The sequence below is a fragment of the Protopterus annectens genome, chromosome 7.part0, assembly GCF_019279795.1.
Source record: "Protopterus annectens isolate FY-2018-M chromosome 7.part0, PAN1.0, whole genome shotgun sequence".
Classification (NCBI taxonomy): domain Eukaryota; kingdom Metazoa; phylum Chordata; order Ceratodontiformes; family Protopteridae; genus Protopterus; species Protopterus annectens.
Window position 1 is genome coordinate 1,938,797,535 of NC_056739.1, and position 19,495 is coordinate 1,938,817,029.

The following is a 19,495-nucleotide window of genomic DNA, read 5'->3' on the forward strand; positions in this document are numbered from 1 at the left end:
AGTGGGGACTCATACATGTCAGGGTTGCATATATGGCTAACAAAGTGTACAATGAGCTGCAGTTGTGTGAGTGTGCTACAGGCATACTTTGACTGGATTCATATCTGTGTGCAAGGTTATTGGCAACAGAGATCATTAGCTGTGACAGCGTGACACCTGAGAGACATGTATCAGGGAGAGTGCATGGTGTATGTACCTATCCTGCTCTCATTTGCAGGCATGGGGTTGAACACTGGAACAGTTGTACACAGTTTATTAGTATGCCCTTCATACAGCTACTACAAACATGTTTTTACCCGTACATCCTGTGGATACAATATCTGTTAATACTACCTGACTGTTTCTACAAATATTCAGGATTACTTGTGTGTAACTATAAACACATCTTAGTACCAGTCCCTGGATTCCAACCATGGTCTGTGTGTGCAAAGATGAATGTCTGCTTACTCAATATGTATACATTTGTACATCCAAGTATTTGCAGTCTCCAGCTATGACACTCTCAAACTTGTCTGCATCAGCATACCCACATTCAGGACTACATAGATCTGAAATGCAAAGGTTAACACCAGGTAATACTGCAAGAGAAACAGTATAATATCTTACACATTACTAGTCAAGGTTCAGATCTTAGTGCAGGACATATTTCATATTTCATTATATCTTGTTTTATAGCTCCACAATCTACAGTCATATATGCTGTGAAGCACCTGTGCACATTTGTCTTTCTTCAATGACATACCAGATTAAACACAACAGTTTGTGGAAATAGATCTTTATTTTCAGCAACAAGGCACGGTGCTTTATTACTGTAGAAATTCTACATTCATTACTATTACATATTCTGTAGATGAATGATTGTCATTTATTACCTTTTTATTATCCCTCACAGTGCAATTTATTAGCAAGTTAATTCCTAGACAGTATTAGTTCAGTATTGCCTTCCTTTCATGAATAATAGCTTGTTTGCTGCCTTCATCTGCATTATGCAGCACCTGGCATTACTCACTTATATCTATATTAGTCTAACAAACTTTTATTTATTCAGTACACTCAGAACACACTATACCTACTGGTAGTATACAATGCACTCCTTCTTATTTATTCCACTATATACAACAAGATAGATCTGTACTTACCTGCCTCTCAGCACAACCTCAACAATCTATCTGCATGGGCCTCAATATTGCTAGCTCTCTCCTCTGCAGCTGTAGGAGAAAAACAACAATCATTATGCATACCTGTCTATCACATATTCATGCTAGAATTTGGTAAAGCTGTGGGTGAAATATTTTCTAACTACTGGGGCATTCTGGTCCCAAGCTTCTTAGATCCATTGGGCCAAGAGCACCCCCTTCCTCCACTTTAGGTCATCATAGTAATGATGAACCTGCTTACCAGTTTGGGGGATTCCAGTGGCACTGGTGACATTGTGTGCCAGATGTTCCCAGGCCTCAGATTTGTACTGCAAGCCCTGGTACACCTCCTGCAGCAGTCTGATGTTATGTTGTTGAACAAGGAGCTCAGCCAGACCTTGGACTCCAAAATTTCCTAGTGCTGTGCCTGAAAGCTTGCATCATCTCAAACTCCAGCCCTAGTTCCTGCAGTGATCAAACTATAATAGGTTCTTCCTGTTTTCCCACCTGTGTGGTTTAAATAAGGCTATATTTGCACCCTTTGCCATCTTGGCCCATTTTCAAAAATACTGACCTAAGCTGAGCAATGTGCAAACCCGCTAAGATGAGTTGAGCTGTGCTTAAAGTGGCAAATGCTAAGCGGTGCTTAGCAGTGTGCAAATCAGCTTAGCTGAGCTGAATGCTGCTTAGAATTATACTTTCTAAGCAATGCTCAGACCAGCTAAGCAGTGCTGAGCATTACTAAGCATTGCTCGCTCTTCATTTAATGAATAGTCACATATTGGACATTAATTGCTCATTACTGACATATTATTCTTTGTATATAGTTTACTTTACATGACCTCCCCTTATGTGCTTTGATTACATTACTTTGGGGTGTGACTGTACTGTATGGGACACTTGTGTCTGCATGGGGGATTTCACATCATATGTCTACTGACACTGCAATTTTGGATAAACTACACTACCCTGGTTAACAAATATCAATTGTTACATCATTAAATAAATAAAAAAAAATTCACAATGCTTTCCCATGTAAAAGCTGAATGGTGTGTCTTGGTATTCGAACCATGAACTACTGCATGCAAAGCCAAAACTCTAACCACTAAGCTAAGTCGACATTTAGGAGTTTAGCTATACATTTCTATATAGTTCTTACAAGATGTTTAAGCACTGCTGAGCAAAGCGCTGTGGTGCGCAAACTCGCACAGCTACACTTAAACTTCACATATATAGTAAACAAATAAATAAATAGAAGTATTTAAATGTATATTTCTCACTCTTTACATATCCACATGTCAGCTGCAGGCCACATACTCTTCATGACAATTTAATGCAAAAGCTGTTATTCTATCAACTTTCAAAGTTTGTAAGGGCAATATTTAAAATGTTCTCCTATTGTTGTCCCTTTATCTCGCTTTTATTTCAAGTCTTTGGCTAGATTTCATGCTCTAGGGGGTTGACAGGTGTGTGCCCAAGGATATTATTTAACTATAATATGCCGTACAGCACTTTCATAGTGCAGGGGGTGTGTTACAATCCCTATCACACACCCACTGCATTGCATTCCATTCACAGATCACCTTTTCAGTGTCTGTGGACACTGTTAAGATTCTAAAGTGCCGTACGGCAATTTGACAATGCAGGGGGTGTGTTACAGTTCCTGTCACACATCCCCTGCATTGCATTCCATACTAAATCCTCTATTTTACAAAGTGCCGTACAGCACTTTGACAGTGCAAGGGCATGTCACACATTTGCGAACACTACTGCAACACGGCCCCTGCACTGATTTAGTATCCATCTGCAGATCTGTCTCAGTAGCACATCTTCATTAATATGTAAGTTGCACTGCTGAGAAGGGGGTGCGGACGTGGACACCATTCACTTCATGTAGGAATACCTCTATTCCTACACAGAGTTTACTGAATCCCAGCCATTATTTTGAGTAGATCTCACATATATATACTTGAATAAAAGTAAAGAAAAAAATGTTCTGTTCTGTTTTCACAGACATCAGTGATGAAATTTGACCTATATTTTCTTCAGAACAGCTCAAAGTGGGAAGCAAGGCAAGCAAAAATCCAGCATTATATCACAACTGGAATATTATTTTGTTCTCAAGCTTTCATTAACTATTACTTGCTTCATTATTAACCTGTGAAAGGAATGTGTTACATAGGAACAAAGAAAGCAAAAATCACCAGCACTTTAATACTTCTAATTAGCATATTACTTAGATATGATATCTAGTTAACCCAGCAATGCACATACTAAGCACAGTTAAACAAATAAAAGTTACTAATTCTATTGCTTATAATTTAATGGCATTCTCTTACAGGAAGTATGTGTTTAACATTTCGAAACACACATATAAGTTTAGTTAAATTAAATATATTGAGTCTTTCATTGTAAATATAATAAAACAGTAAAACTGACCATTTATATTCCTAATCATGAAAAAGGTTTTACCTTAAAATCTAAATACATACCATCATATGTTTTGAAACTTAAAGTCCAATACAAACATTTTACTTAAAGGGCAAATCCATTGTTTCAGAAAATAAAAGCCCTGCAATCAAAGAATAAAAGTAACTTCTTAAGATGTTTAATTTAAGAAACAGGTTTTTTTTTCAAGAATTCAGCTCACTCTGTCTCTTGAGGAATCTACTGTTCTCCTCCATTTCTTCAGTATTATTAAGGATTTTATTGTTGTTAACAAAAGTGGATGATTCCTCCAGTGTGTCAAATATTTTAGATCCTTCAGAATGAAATAATTTGATCTTTGCAGGATATACCAAAGTGGCTTTAATAGTGTTTGTTTTAAGTTCCTTGATCAGTGGCAAACAGGATTTTCTTTTACTCATTACTTTACTGGAATAATCATTGTGAAGTCTGACTACATATTCACCTATTGTAATAGGTGGGCTACACAATGGTTTGTTTTATTTTCTGTTACTTTATATTTACCTATTTCTTATGTGATAATTTAATAAAGGTGTTTGAAAAAAGTGGTGGTGGCCACATCATGGTAGCACAGGCATCCTCCCATTCACTCTTCTCACACACATTCCATGCATTCAAACACATTCATAAACACACACACACACACGTGCTCGCACACACACACACACACACACACACACACACACACACACACACACACACACACACTTTTGCACTCCTAATCTCCATTATGCCTAAGTGCCATTAAGGCACAGCATAAACAACATATATTTCCCTACTTGATCCACATTTTTAAGTGCTGTTAAGGCAGGGCATGAAGAGTTCTACCTTATGTCTAGTGTTTCTTTTCCTGATCCCTGTTATGTGTAAGTGATGTAAAAGCATGGCTTGAAAAGTTCTCCCTGGTTTTGAGTGTTTCCCCACCTGATCCCCTATATTTGTAAGTGCCATTAAGGCATGAAAGAATAAATCTGCCTGGTGCCTAGTGACCCCCCCGACCCACATATTAAGAGTTAAACTATGTGTCTAGTGGTTCCCCCTACCCTCATATTGACAGTTAGCCTTGATGTCTACTAGTGCTCCTGAACCATATATTAAGAGTTAGCCTGGTTTCTAGTAGTCTCCCATAACCTATTCCTGCTGGCTTTGCACATTATTCAGGGGTATGTGAAAGTATGACAGCCACTCCACCCACCCTGACACACACTCACACACACACACACACACACACACACACACACACACACACACACACACACACACACACACACACACACACACACACACACACACACTTTTGCACTCCTAATCTCCATTATGCGTAAGTGCCATTAAGGCACAGCATAAAGAACATATATTTCCTACATGATCCACATTTTTAAGTGCTGTTAAGGCAGAGCATGAAGAGTTCTACCTTATGTCTAGTGTTTCTTTTCCTGATCCCTGTTATGTGATGTAAAAGCATGACTTGAAGAGTTCTCCCTGGTGTTGAGTGTTTCTCCACCTGTTCCCCTATATTTGTAAGTGCCAATAAAGTATGAAAGAATATCTGCCTGGTGCCTAGTGACCCCCCAACCCACATATTAAGAGTTAAACTATGTGTCTAGTGGTCCCCCTACCCACATATTGAGAGTTAGCTTTGATGTCTAGTTCTGCTCCTGACCCATATATTAATAGTTAGCCTGGTTTCTAGTAGTCTCCCATAACCTATTCCTGCTGGCTTTGCACATTATTCAGGGGTATGTGAAAGTATGACAGCTACTCTACCCACCCTGACACACGCACACACACACACATACACATATATATATATATATATATATATATATATATATATATAGAAAGAGAGAGAGAGAGAAAGAGAGATAAATATTGATTTAGTTATAGATATAGATATAAATATATAGATATATATAGATGTGTGTGTTTGTGTGCGTTTGTGTGTGTGTCTGTGCATGTGCATGTGCATGTGCGTGTGCGTGTGCGTGTGCGTGTGTGTGTGTGTGTGTGTGTGTGTGTGTGTGTGTATGTGTGTGTGTGTGTGCATGTGTGCATGTGTGCCCATGGACGGGTGAGAAGTATATATGAAAACATGAAAAGAAAGCATCAAATCATAACTAATGGAACAAAATAACATAAAATGTCAGTAAACTGGAAAAACATACAGGTGACTACAAAACTAAGCAAAAATGTGGCATATCAAAATCCAGCCAGCACACACATATCTGGACAGAGTCTAAATCAAACAAAATAAGTACATCAGAGTTTTAAAATATAATGCCCTGATTTCTGTATTGAGAATTGCATGCTCTACAGAATAATGGTATGCTCATCTTCATTTCACTCTAGTACCCTGCCTGTTTCCTCTCCCCTCCACTCTGCATTACATCCTACCCTCAGTCTTACTCCCTGACTCTTCTACTAAGACTATATAACATAGCAGGGGTGTGTGGGCATAACTCCCCCCACATGGGGGTCATGAAGGTAATGCTAATATAGGTTTATTTTCATATGTTAGTCTTTATCTCAGTGTGTGTGTGTGTGTGTGTGTGTGTGTGTGTGTGTGTGTGTGTGTGTGTGTGTGTGTGTGTGTGTGTGTGTGTGTGTGTGTGTGTGTGTGGTCTAGGTTGGCTGTGTGGACTGGGCTTATACATGATTACATTCTGACTGAGTGTGGAATGTGTGTGCAATAAGTCATAGTTTTAATAAATTTTGCAATTACTGTCTTAATAGATTATTCAATAGCAAATGGTGGAAATCAGAAGAAGCTGAGAATTGAAATAGAAGGGAAAACAGTTAACAGCTTCAAGTTATCTGGGAGAGGTGGTTGAGGTGAAGGGAAGTCTGAATGAGGAATTCAAATCTAGAATCAGAGAGGCTGCATCCAACTGGCACAGGGTATCAGGTGTAGTGCATGATAGAAGAATGGCAAAAAAGCTGAAAGTTAGGTGTACAAAAAGTGTTGTGACCAGTACTACTATATGGTGTATAAACCTGGGCAGTAAAGGCAGAGCAGCTGTGGAATTTTGAGGTGATGAAGTTGAAGTGCCTGAGATGTGTGGTAAGACACAAACTGGGGGGCAAATGAAGAAATGTAGACATTGGAGCAGAAACAAAAGTAGCTCCAATTGCAGAGAAGGTCAAAGAGAACAGATTAGGGTGGTTCAAGCACATGTGCAGAAAAGCAGAAGACAATCTGGTGAAGAAGATTTGGGGCAGAGAAGAGGAAGGCAAGAGGAAATAAGAGTGTCCAACAAGGAGGTTGATGGGTTAGGTGCAAGAAGTCCTGTAATTACTGACGAAGAAGATAGGAGACTGGCACTGAATAGAGAGACATGGCAATAATTGACATGACACCCCAACCTAATGTAAAAAAAATACAGGAAAAAGGGGGTTGGTGATGATAATAGAAATATAGTTATAGATATGGATACAGATCTAGATCTAGATATGGATACAGATATAGATATAGATACAGATCTAGATATAGATATAGATATAGATATAGATATACAGGTATAGATACAAATATAGATATAGATACAGATCTAGATATAGATACAGATCTAGATCTAGATATGGATACAGATATTGATATAGATATAGATAGTTGTATATGTGTGTGTGCGTGAGTGTGTTTGGGGGGTATATGTGCTTGTGTGTGTGTGTGTGTGTGTGTGTGTGTGTGTGTGTGTGTGTGTGTGTGTGTGTGTGTGTGTATGTAGGGGGGATGTATGAGTAGTATATGTGTGTTTATATAAAAAGAAAACATCAAATCACAACTAGTGGAACAAAATAAGATGAAAAGTCAGTAAACTGGAAAAAAAAACATGCAGATGACTACAAAAGTATGCAAAAATGCAGCATATCAAAATCCAATGAGTGCACATATCTGTCTGAATAAAGCAAAAGAAATACACAAGTGTTTTAACATCTAAAGCTCATATTTCCTAACTTAGCAAACTAAACTGTTGCACTTAAACAAAACTCAAATTATACTTTCAGTAAACTTGTTAAGTAGTCATGTAGGAAGTACAATGTTTGACAACCTAAGTAAAATGAAGAAATAGAATAAAGCAAGTGCATATATGTTAAGTTTAAGAAACTCTCATCATGGGGGGCTGTGCCACCCACAACCAAAGTGAAACAGACACTAAAATATTATAACTGACTGATGTTACAGGTGTATTCAGCAAACAATTATACACACACAGACAAACATCTGTAGAAATACATATATACATAGACATCGATATAGAGAAAGCACACCATCAGCATTTTGAGAAGACTATATATGAGACCATTTTCCATTTCAGAAAGCAATAGTACAATGGCGAATGAATCTATAACAATAGGAAGACGACAGCCTGTTTTTGAGGAAAATTATTATATTTGCCGTTTCTGGATCTTTTTCATTATTCTCTCCTATCATATTACAGAGACATCTTTCTTTTGACTTATTTGAAGCACATCTGTTGAAACTAGTTGAAACATTATGCCTCTCACAAACAGTCTTTTCTGTTCTTCCTTCCCATAAGAACACAGTAGCTAATAAACTGATTTTTTTTCTAAGATAGACATGCTGTTTGACCCTGGAATGCAGTAGATAGTGACTTCAGGGTACCATAAATGCATGGGAGGAAGTCAGACGACTGACTACAGCAGTCTCTAGCTGAAACCTTTGATATGACAGCATGACAGTAATATGCTAGGCATAAATACTTCACTCCCACAGCTAATGCCAGAAAGGGAGAAATAAAAAGTTAGACAACTGCATCATGGCTTAATAAAGGCATACTAAAACCATAAGACATCTAATAGAGACTGTTCTATATAGTCTGACTGGGATAGAGACATATTGCTACTAACAGAAACAATAACAATAACAGAAAAGCAATTTGTATTTAATGCAATAATATATATGTTTGACAGACATTGATTGGGCACTTACCATTACAACCTATGTTACACCATATACTTTTAATCAGTCTTAATCCACTAACAGATATATACCACATAACAAAAAAAAAAACAGTTCAGAGTTTGGTTCTCAAATTCAAATGCTTTTATTTTTAACTTAAAATAGACTATTTCATTATTCCTTTAACATGTTATCATATGCAGAAATTTAACACATTTCTTCTAGCTATACAGCCCTGATTGTGCTGTTAATAAAATATCACATGATGTATGGTTTATAAATTGGTAGAGAATCACTTATTGCAAAGCTTAGTGTTTTGGAAGAAGCAAGCTATGAATAAAATGCATTCTGTTCACCTGAGTTTGATTCCCATAACATTTGGTTGTATATTCTGTGGATATACATAGCACGCTTAAACAAAAAGCTTCTACCTCTCCCCAGATATACATGTAGTCTTATATGGTTGAAAAAAATATGAGAAAATCCTAGACTGCCATACCTTGGAGAAAAGGGAATTCTCCGAGAAAGAGTGACCTTGGACTTAATACATATTAGTCAGCATTTTCAAACATTCACTCCTGCCTTCCCAAGACCCCCAGTAACAAGTTTTTGAATTAAAAATGGTTACCTGTTTTCACACAAAGAAGCTCATATTAGTTTAATACTACAACACCTAGGGCAAAACCTCAGTGACTGATTCTGCAGTCATGTCATCAGATTACCTGAGGCCATATATTCTAAACACTGATATCAAGCTAGCTGCTAAGATGTCAGATGATTAACATTTTGTAGTGACATGGGTCACAGATAGCTGTGTTAGCCATGAGAAAGACCTATGAAGCCCAGACATGCAGTGATGGTGTCCTGAGAATGCATAACTGATGCCTTGCTGCAGGATAAGTTCAACTCCTGCCTTAGAAAGAGATTCCCACATTAAAGCTGAAATGGTTGAAGATGTGGAGTCTGAATGGATACTTTTCAAACCTCGATAACTTAGGCAGCATGAAATAGTTGTGAGTGAAATATGCTTGGAGTTTGACATGGCAGTAACTCTAAGACATGCCGGTAGATGCCAACAGTTAAAAAAATATATATATATATATATATATATATATATATATATATATATATACTGAAACATAAGACTGTATACACACACATAGATGCCAACAATTTAAAAAAAAAAAAATATATATATATTTAGACATAAGACTGTATATACACATATATCTATGGTAAGTAGCCCTATGTGCAAATCTATCAAAGGGTTCCAGGCTTGGCTGATGAATACAAAAGGCTAATGTCACTCGTCCAGTCAGGATAAAACAGACAAGTATTTGTGGGTTCTGTTCAAGCAGCTTGATTATGTAAAAACACTTCAGGATTGAGGCTTAATAATTTTAACATAGGTAAACTTATAAACAAACTAGCTATTACACTCATACATGATCACTCTCTGGCTGCACTCTCAAAATGGCACTGATGCTAGCATGTGTGTGCTAGTTACATGCACATGCTCTCCTTGGAAATTCTTCAAAATGGCACTGATGCTAGCATGTGTGTGCTAGTTATATGCACATGCTCTCCTTGGAAATTCTTCTTAAAGGTACAAAACACACACACTATTCTACATCCTCCCTCTTTGAGAAATGAGTCATGCAATACTGATGACATTGATTGATATCAAATTAATACAAATACTTCTTTGTCATGCAATTATACATAACTAAATACATATAGACAATTATGTCCAGGTTGCTGTGTATTTCATACTAGGTCTGGAAAAATTACCAAATCATGTGACACAAAAATTAGAATCAAGTCTAGCAACTGGGACTGTCTCTGCTGAATGCTTAACTTTGGAGACATCAGGAACATCATCAGGAATGGAAGTAGAAGTTAAGACACATTCTGTAACAGGGACATTGTCTGGATTGTTCTGAGATCTAGAGTCTGTATCACAGGAAAATATTCTACAATTTTGATTCTGATACAGCAAGATGTCTATGATTTCTCCTGTATTTCACACCCTCAGATTCTATGAAGTAGGATCTCAGCTCAGCACATGTATCTGTTACTTGATCAATCTGGTCGAAAACTTTTGCTGTTTATATCCTCACTGTCTCTCCTTCTCTCAATGGATGAAGAAATCTGCTCAATTTATCATAGCTGGCATTCTGGAAAGAATGCTTTCTGAATAGTTGGGCTTTGATTGTTCTGTTGTTCTTAGCTTTAGGACTCTACAAACTGGAACTGATAGGCAATGTTGTTCTGGTTTGCTTAGATAGAAGTCTCTGAGCAGGTGAGCCAAGTATATTGCATTGTCATGGGGCATGTTTCTGAGATTGAGTAAATTCAAAAAGACGTTGGTATTATCACACTTTGACTTCTCTAATAATTGCTTTGCACTCTGTACTGCATGTTCAGCTACTCCATTTGACTGTGAGTATGCTAGACTATTAGTAACATGTACAAAGTCCCATTCTTTTGCAAATTTCTGAAACAACTGACTGGTAAATTGGGTACTTTTGTCAGAAATAACTTTGTGTGGACTGCCATGGACTGAGAAATGATGTTTCAACATGGTGATAACAGCACTGGATGTTAGATTGGGTAGTAAATCGATTTCAAACCAGTTTGAATAATAGTCTACCAACACTAAGTAATGCTGCTTGTTCCAGTTGAATATATCCGTGGGTACTGTTGACCAAGGTAGTTCAGGAACTTGACATAACTGACGTATTTTTTTTTGGAAATGTGGTTCAGTACTATTGCTTACTGAACAAGAAGAAAGTACTTTATCAATGTCTTTTACTAAAGAAGGCCAAAATACTAGTCCTCTCCCCATTCTTTTGGCAGATTCAGAACCTGGGTGACCATGATGCAAAATCTGGATATATTCATGTTGTAAGGAAGCTGGAACAATTTTAGGATCTTTGCCTCATGTGCACTGACAACCCTCTCATCTTACCTCCCAACTCTCAGACTTGTGGGAGATGGACTTATATATCCAAACTAGAAGTCATGCACTCTCCAGCCAAAACCGGAATAGCTGGTCAAGAGGAGAAGGTCAACACTTCCACCACACCACATGGAACACATAGCTCTCCAGAACACACACCAGCACTGCCTTCACATAAAAACACAAGCCACAGACCCATCTTTGTGGTGGCTCTCAATAAAAATCTACCCAAACAGCAGTCACCACCAAGGCAGAAATGTACTCAACCAGCACAGAACAACACTAATCACGAGACCCATAACTCTCCTAAACAGTGTGTCCACTCAACCAAAGCCTCTAAGGCATAACAGCATGCCCAACACACTAGTCGTAGGTGACTCGATAGTGAGGCACACTGATGTCCCACTCACTAGATTGAATAAGGAGAAAGTAAGGCACACTGATGTCCCACTCCCTAGGTTGAATAAGGAGAAAGTAACAGTCAGCTACCTGTCAGGTGCCAGGATCCGCCACATAATGCATGCACTCAGGTTCCTCAACAACAGGTACAAATATGACTGTCATTGTACATGTGGGTGTGAATGACCTGAGATGTACCTCCCTGGACTACATGAAAAGAGACATGGAGGAGCTCTTGGATTATGTAGCCCAGGTGGGTAATGATCCTAGCCCTGAGCATCATCCTTCCATCACCCAGAATGATACCACAGTACAATCAGAAAATGATCGATTTCAACAATTGGCTAAGTTTCTGGTGTCATTCTAAGGGGATCCAGTATCTGTCTTCCTGGGATGACATGATTAACAGACCTCGATGCTTTGCCAGAGATGGCCTTCATCTGTCACCCCTGGTCTTCCGGATACTGGCCAAGACTCTTGCCACCCCTATAGTGGCAGTGTTCCAAAGACCAAATTACCATCATAACAGCTACAAACAAATGCAATCTGAGGATCATGCTACTCAATGCTAGAAGCCTAAAGATGAAAATGCACTTACTTGAAGCACTCCTTAAAATGGAGAACATCAACAATTGCGCTGTAACAGAGATCTGGTTCAAGGCAGCAGAAAGCACCCCTGTACTACCAGGCTATAACTCATTCCACAACTTTCGGCCCCAGAACTTGGACAGAGGCACCAAAGGCAGTGGTGTTTACATATTCATAAAGGATGCACATTCCTCCAGACTGGTTGCCCAACATAACACATCAGAGATACTTCAGGTGCAGCTAACATTGGGTAAGACAGAGATTCAGGTCGTAACCTGCTATAGGAACCCAACAATGTCCCAAGACATACACTCCACGTTCCTAAGCACACTGGAGAATATTAGAGTCCAACCTACCACTCTCATACTGGGTGACTTCAACTACCCCTCCATTAACTGGGAAAACTACTCATGTACCAATACACTTGCCCAATGTTTCCTGGAATTCATTAATTCAAATGCCCTGGAGCAGCTCATTCTTACCCCCACTATAGGTAGCAACATCCTTGACTTGGTCACTACTAACATAGGCAACTGTTGCTCTACACTAATAGTTAACTCCTCCCTGGTTAGATCCGACTACAGACTAATCACCCTGGAAATCCACACGCCCCCCCCCCCCCCCCCGCAAAGGTAACCACCATGAAAAACTTTTCCAAAGCTAACTTTGGGCTCCTAAAAACAGAGGTAGCTAAGTTCATGGCACCCATGCAAATGGAGAATAGTTGCATGACCACTGAATCATACACCAATACACTGTACAAACACGTACACAAATGCATGGATCTTGCCATACCCAAAAGAACCAAGATGCTCTCCTCCAAAAAAAGGAAGCCAATCTGGTGGTCCCCTGCCATAAACAAACTCTACAACAGAAGGAGGAAACTGATGCAGAATAAGGTGAAGTCTCAATACTGGAACAACTCCCATATCAGCCTCAACAAAAAGTTGAGATCCCTCATCAAATCCTCTAAAGCTAACTATGAAAACAGAATTGCAGCAGATAGTAAAGACAAACACAAGACCTTCTATAATTATGTAAAGAATCTCCATAGAAATACCCAGATCTGCTCTGAGCTACTGCACAATGGTACCTCCTATACCAAGCCAACAGATATTGCCAATATACTGACTGACAGATTCAGTGCCAACTTTTCCCCTCCCCCCAAGGACCAATCACAATACCAGTAGATTGACAGGCACCCAGTATTACTGCTACACATGTTAAAACAGCACTGTCCAAGGCCAAGAATACAGCTTCCATGGGACCTGACAATATCCCTGGCTGTGTTCTACATGAACTACAGAGTGAACTGGCACCTCACCTGTGTGCCCTGTTCAATCACAACCTCAGCTCAGACTTTGTCCCTACCAAATGGCGTACTGCTACAGTCATCCCTCTCCCCAAAGGAGGAGTGACTACAGACCCTAGGAACTATTACCCCATTAGCCTGATGAGTCTGATATGCAAAGCTAGGGAACCCATCATCATGGACCTAATAAACAAGGATATAGGGAATCTCCAAACTCTGGATCCCACACAGTTTGGTTTTTTGAAGGGTAGATCATGCCTGCTCAACTTGGTCGACTTCTTTGAGTCAGTCACCAGAGCTGTGAATGAAGGCAAGGTGGTTTATACAGCCTACCTTGACCTGGCCAAAGTGTTTGATACCATTCCCCATTCAGGAATCATAGAAAAACTCACTAAGCTAGGCATTAACCACTATATCACTAGGTGGGTTGCAAACTTGCTTACAGATCGAACCCACAGTGTGAAAGTAGAGGACTCCAAGTCAGACTGTCGACCAGTCATGAGTGGAGTCCCACAGGGTTCGATCCTGGATCCTCTCCTGTTTGGTATCTACTTCTCTGAAGTCCAGGCCAACACAAAAGTTCTCTGGCTGACAAAGTTCACAGAAGTTTGCAAGTTGGGAGCTATTATTAACTCCCCAAATGATGTTGACATCATAGAGAAAGGCCTCACTGAGACCAATGACTGGTGTCAGAACCATGGCCTTAACCTCAATGCCAAAAATGTGTTGTCATCCCCTTTGGGAAAAACCTGGTTCCCATGAATTACCACATCAATGGCAGTCCACTGAACACAGAAGGTGTTATAAGAAATCTGGGAGCACAGGTTGACAGCAGCCTCTCTTTTGACCACCACATTGCTACTGTGGTCAGAAAGTCCTTCTATGTGGCACATGTCATTATTACTATGGGTTTTGCATCCAGGAAGAAAGAAGTCATTGTCTCCTTCTACTCTTCCCTCATTAGGCCAATCATCAAGTACAATACCCCATTTGGCATGCACCTCACTAAACACGTGCAACAACTGGAGAGGCCAGAAAAGTACCTCAAAAAGAGGATCCTAGGCCTTAAATACTTATCCTATATAGACAGACTCAAAAAACTCCAACTATTCTCTGTTTCATATCACCTACTTAGAGGCGATCTCTGCTTGACATACAAAGCCATGTCTGATCCAGCGCTGTTGGAAATGCTACATTTAAAGAAATCCCAATCCTTCCGCACCACACGCTCCAGTGACCTCAACCTCATTACCACAATCGACAGAACATGCTGGAGGGACAGGTTCATAACCCAGAGACTGCCCTTGCTATGAAATAGACTTCCCATACATGTCAAACAGAGCACCTCACTGGCCCCCTTCCAGAGAAATCTTGACGAGTGTATGGGAAATAAAAAATTCACCCTGGGGATCACTCCAGCAGCTCTATTCGACAGAGGTACTGGGAACTAAGGTCGGGTGGCACAATGTCAGGGTAATCCTATGGGCTAGGTTTGTAAAGGCTCCAGGGCCATTTTCCTAGTACACACCCATGAACCTATGAAAATAATGCCATCTTCCATCAACATCTCACCTCTGTAAAGAAAATAAGTTTGCACTTCAGATGGTACACTAGATTGCTTTGATGGCCATCCTACATTAATGTAGTGGTTGAGCTTTACCAAAATTGGATCAGTCTTTGTATGATCGCTCAGCTCATCAAGTCTTGTGGTAGAAAAAGTATGCACTTCCATGACATCAAAGTCAAAATTCTCTGCATTAAGCTGTTCTGTTGTATTTCTGGGATATCTGGATAAGGTATCAGCCAGATAAAGAAGTTTGCCTTTTGTATAGACCATTTTGAAGCTATACTTTTGCAAATTGAGCATCATTCTTTGTAATCTTGCTTGAGCTGAATGTATAGGCTTCTTTAAAATAGTGACTAGAGGTTGGTGATCAGTTTCAGTAAGAATAGCTTGACCATAAATATAATCATGAAATTTTGAACATGCAAATGCTATTGCCAAAAATTATTTTTCAATTTGAGCATATTGCAATTCAGTTAGGTAAGAGATCTAGATGCATAGGTTACTGACCTGCCTTCTTAAAGAATAACTGCACCAAGAGCTAATTTTGAAGCATCACAGGAAAGAGTTACTGGTTTATTGACATCATAGAATCTTAATGTAGGTGGGGTGGCAATTTTCTACTTAAGGTCTTCAAATGTTCACTGGTGCTGTTCCAACAAAGATCATGCAACATTTTTGCACATCAGCTCTCTCAAAGGCGCTGTCAACTCACTGGAGTCTGGTATAAACTTGCCTAAATAGTTGACCATACCAAGACAATGTTGTAGAGCTTGAACATATTCTGGTGGTGGCATCTCAAGAATGGCTGCTTGCTTGGATGGGTCTGGACACAAGCCAGTGCTAGAAAATAAATGACCTACATATGTAACTTCTGGTAGTCTGAATTTGCACTTCAGAGGATTGAGCTTTAAGTTCACTTCACATGCACTGTCTAGACCTCTTCTAAGGTTTCTGTCATGGTCTGCTTCACCATTGCCTCCAACCAATAAATCATCTACTATTATGGTAAAAAGATAAATGAAAGACTTCACTTGCAGAATTTACTCCAAATGGCATCCTAAGGAATTTATATCTTCCAAATGGTGTACTGAAAGTAGTCAGTAGTGAAGATTTGTGATCAAGCATCACTTGCCAAAATGAACTTTTTGAATCCAAGACAGAAAAAACTGTAGCATTCAGTATTAGGGCTGTGACTTCCTCAACTGTGCACATAGGATGATGTGGTCTCTTTAATGCTTTGTTCAAATCTCTTGGGTCAATACATATTCTGATTTCATATGAGCCTTTTTTGTGGGCTGCTACCATGAACAACACCCATTCAGTTGGTTCTGTAACTGGACAAATTACACCTTGCTGCACCATTTTATCCAGCTGAGCTTTGACCTTATTCTACAAAGCTATCAGAACTTTTCTTGCCAGTGTGACCACTGGACTGACCTCTAGGTCTAACTTCATAGAATACATAACTTGAAGTTTGCCCAACGTGTCATCGAAAACATCAGCATACTCAGAGAAAATAGCTTCAGTAAAATTGGAACTAGGATATTTGCTTATATGATGAGCATCTTTGGCAAAGGAAAGCAGATTCATTCGCAAACTGTCTCTGAGACCCAATAATGACTGCATAGGTCTTCAGACTATGTAGAATAGTAAGCTGTAGCAGTTTCTAGCCAAATAACATGAAAGCACTACTGAGCCTTTGGTTTGAATTTCTTCACCTCCATAAGCAACAAGTTTCACACATCTGACCACATTAAGTTGTTCATCAGCTCTCACCTCAACAAAAGTGTCTGCTGACATAACATTACATTTTGAACCAGTGTCTAAGTTGAGCTCAGTGGATTTACCATTGATCTGGACAGTACAAAATACTTCATTCTTTGCCAAAAAATTACTGCATCAACTTTTTCACCAATTACGGACACTCCATCTACATAGAAAGTAGAATTGCAGCTCTCTATGTAATCAACTTGCTTTTTAAGCAGCCTTTCTTTATAACTGTTTAAGGTTTACTTGATTTGCAAAACTTTTGAAAATTGTTCCATTTATTACACTTGTGGCATTGCTGACCAAATGCTAAGCATTTTTCTCTTTTAGACTCATAATTGGCACCACAATTGTGACAGTTAACAATAAAGCTTGATTTGGGTTTTGCTGACTCACCCTTGTACTGCACTGAGCATGTTCTTTTCTTAGAACTTGCTGGAAAACTACAGGAGCTCCCAAGAAAACCCACAGAGGTTGCAGCTGCCATGTGTTTAGGCCTGCTTCTGCTAGCCAGATGTTGCATGCTGTCTACATTTCCTCTGGAGCCTGCTGAAACCATGGTCTTATCACTTGCAGGCCGTATGTGCCTTTCTGTAACTTCATGTATTTGACAAATCTCAATAGCTTTGCTCAGCATTAAATCACTGTCACAAAGCAAAATCTTTCTCACTGCAGCACTATTAATAGCACACACAAGCCTGTCCTTTATTAACTCATCTTTTAAGTCAACAAACCTACATGTTTAAGCTCTGTTTCTCAGGTCAGTAATATAAGCTGCAAAAGTGTACCCTTGCTTTTGATCTCTTGTGCAAAACAAATGCCTCTCTAATGTAACACTTGTCTGGAGGTTACACATTTCCCTCAATTTGCCTTTCAAATGCTTGGGGTCTTCCCTTGATTTAGCCTATACAAAAATATGATGATTTTCACCTTCTCCACCATATACTGCTGGTGCATACACAGATGAATGGTCTCTTTCAATGGCCTCTGACCCAGCTAGGTTTCGGAAAATTAATGCCCTGGTGTGTGCATCTTTGCCAGAATAAGCTGCTTGTATAGAATATCATACCCTTGCTCAAATATTCTCCAATTCTCTGCAATATTAAGTGAAGATGTTTTTTTGAAATCTGTCTGCCATATTAACACATGCCAGTGATGGCTTTTGGAAATATGCACAAACAGACATATATGCCAGAAATTTATGCCAGTATTTGTAATTATGCCCAAAAGCACAACAAGCCTCTGAATAACTGCACTTTGCAAAATAAGTCTCCCGGGCACAAGAATACTCTTGAAATTACTGTACTGTAAGAAATCACCTCTCATCAGTGTAAGAAAGATTTCAAAATAAATGCACTGTGCAAATAAACTGGGCAGAAGCTCAGAATAAAAAACATTTTGAAGTAACTGCACATTGTAAATAAAAAGTACACAGTACACTGAAACTTTTCCAAAATGGTTGTATATTGTTAAATAACTTTTTACAGTACAAAAAAAAATTCTGTAATGGTACTTTGCAAATAGACAAACCCAGCACAAGAAACTTTTTGAAATGGCCATATTTTGACTGCACTTTATGAAATAGTTGCATTTTGCATACAAATAAACTCCAGAATAAATGCACAGTAATAAGCACACACTGTAAGCTCTTTTACACACTTTGAGATACTTTGAATAACTCTAGTTATGTCCTGAATACAATGCAAAATAGTAGTTATGCCAGTACACAGTACTTTTCCAAAAAACATGCAGTCACCTAGCTTTATTTATGCTTAATATGCCCTTTTTGTCCTTTATTATATTTGTTTTGCTTGTTTAATCTCTTTTCAGGCCCATTACAGTTTTCTTGTGCTTGTTTTACTCTAAACATGCTCGTTTTGCTATTCTGTGGTAATTCCAAACCCTTTATGTACTTTTCTGATAATTGTTTTATCAAATATCTCAATTTTAAACATTTCATTTAATTAATAAACTTTTTGTGCCTCTTGCTTGCTTAATAATGTGGTTTGTGCCCTTGTAATGCTCCATTTTATCTTTTTTATAAAATAAATAATTTGTACAAGTTTTCATTACCTTTAATTCGTTCCTGGCCCTTTTTTGTACTCAGTTCACTTAGTATGCCTTCACTGTTAACTCTAGACCTTATAGCTCTGAAAAACAGTCTCTGGAATCCTGGTCCTGACACCATGTCGCTTGTCCAGTCAGGATAAAACAGAAGAGTATTCGTGGGTTCTGTTTAAGTAGCTTTATTATGTACAAACACATCAGGATTGAGGCTTAATAGCTTTAACTTAGGTAAACCTATAAACAAACTAGCTATTACACTCATACATGCTCACTCCCTGGCTGCACTCTCAAAAACGGCACTGAAGCTAGC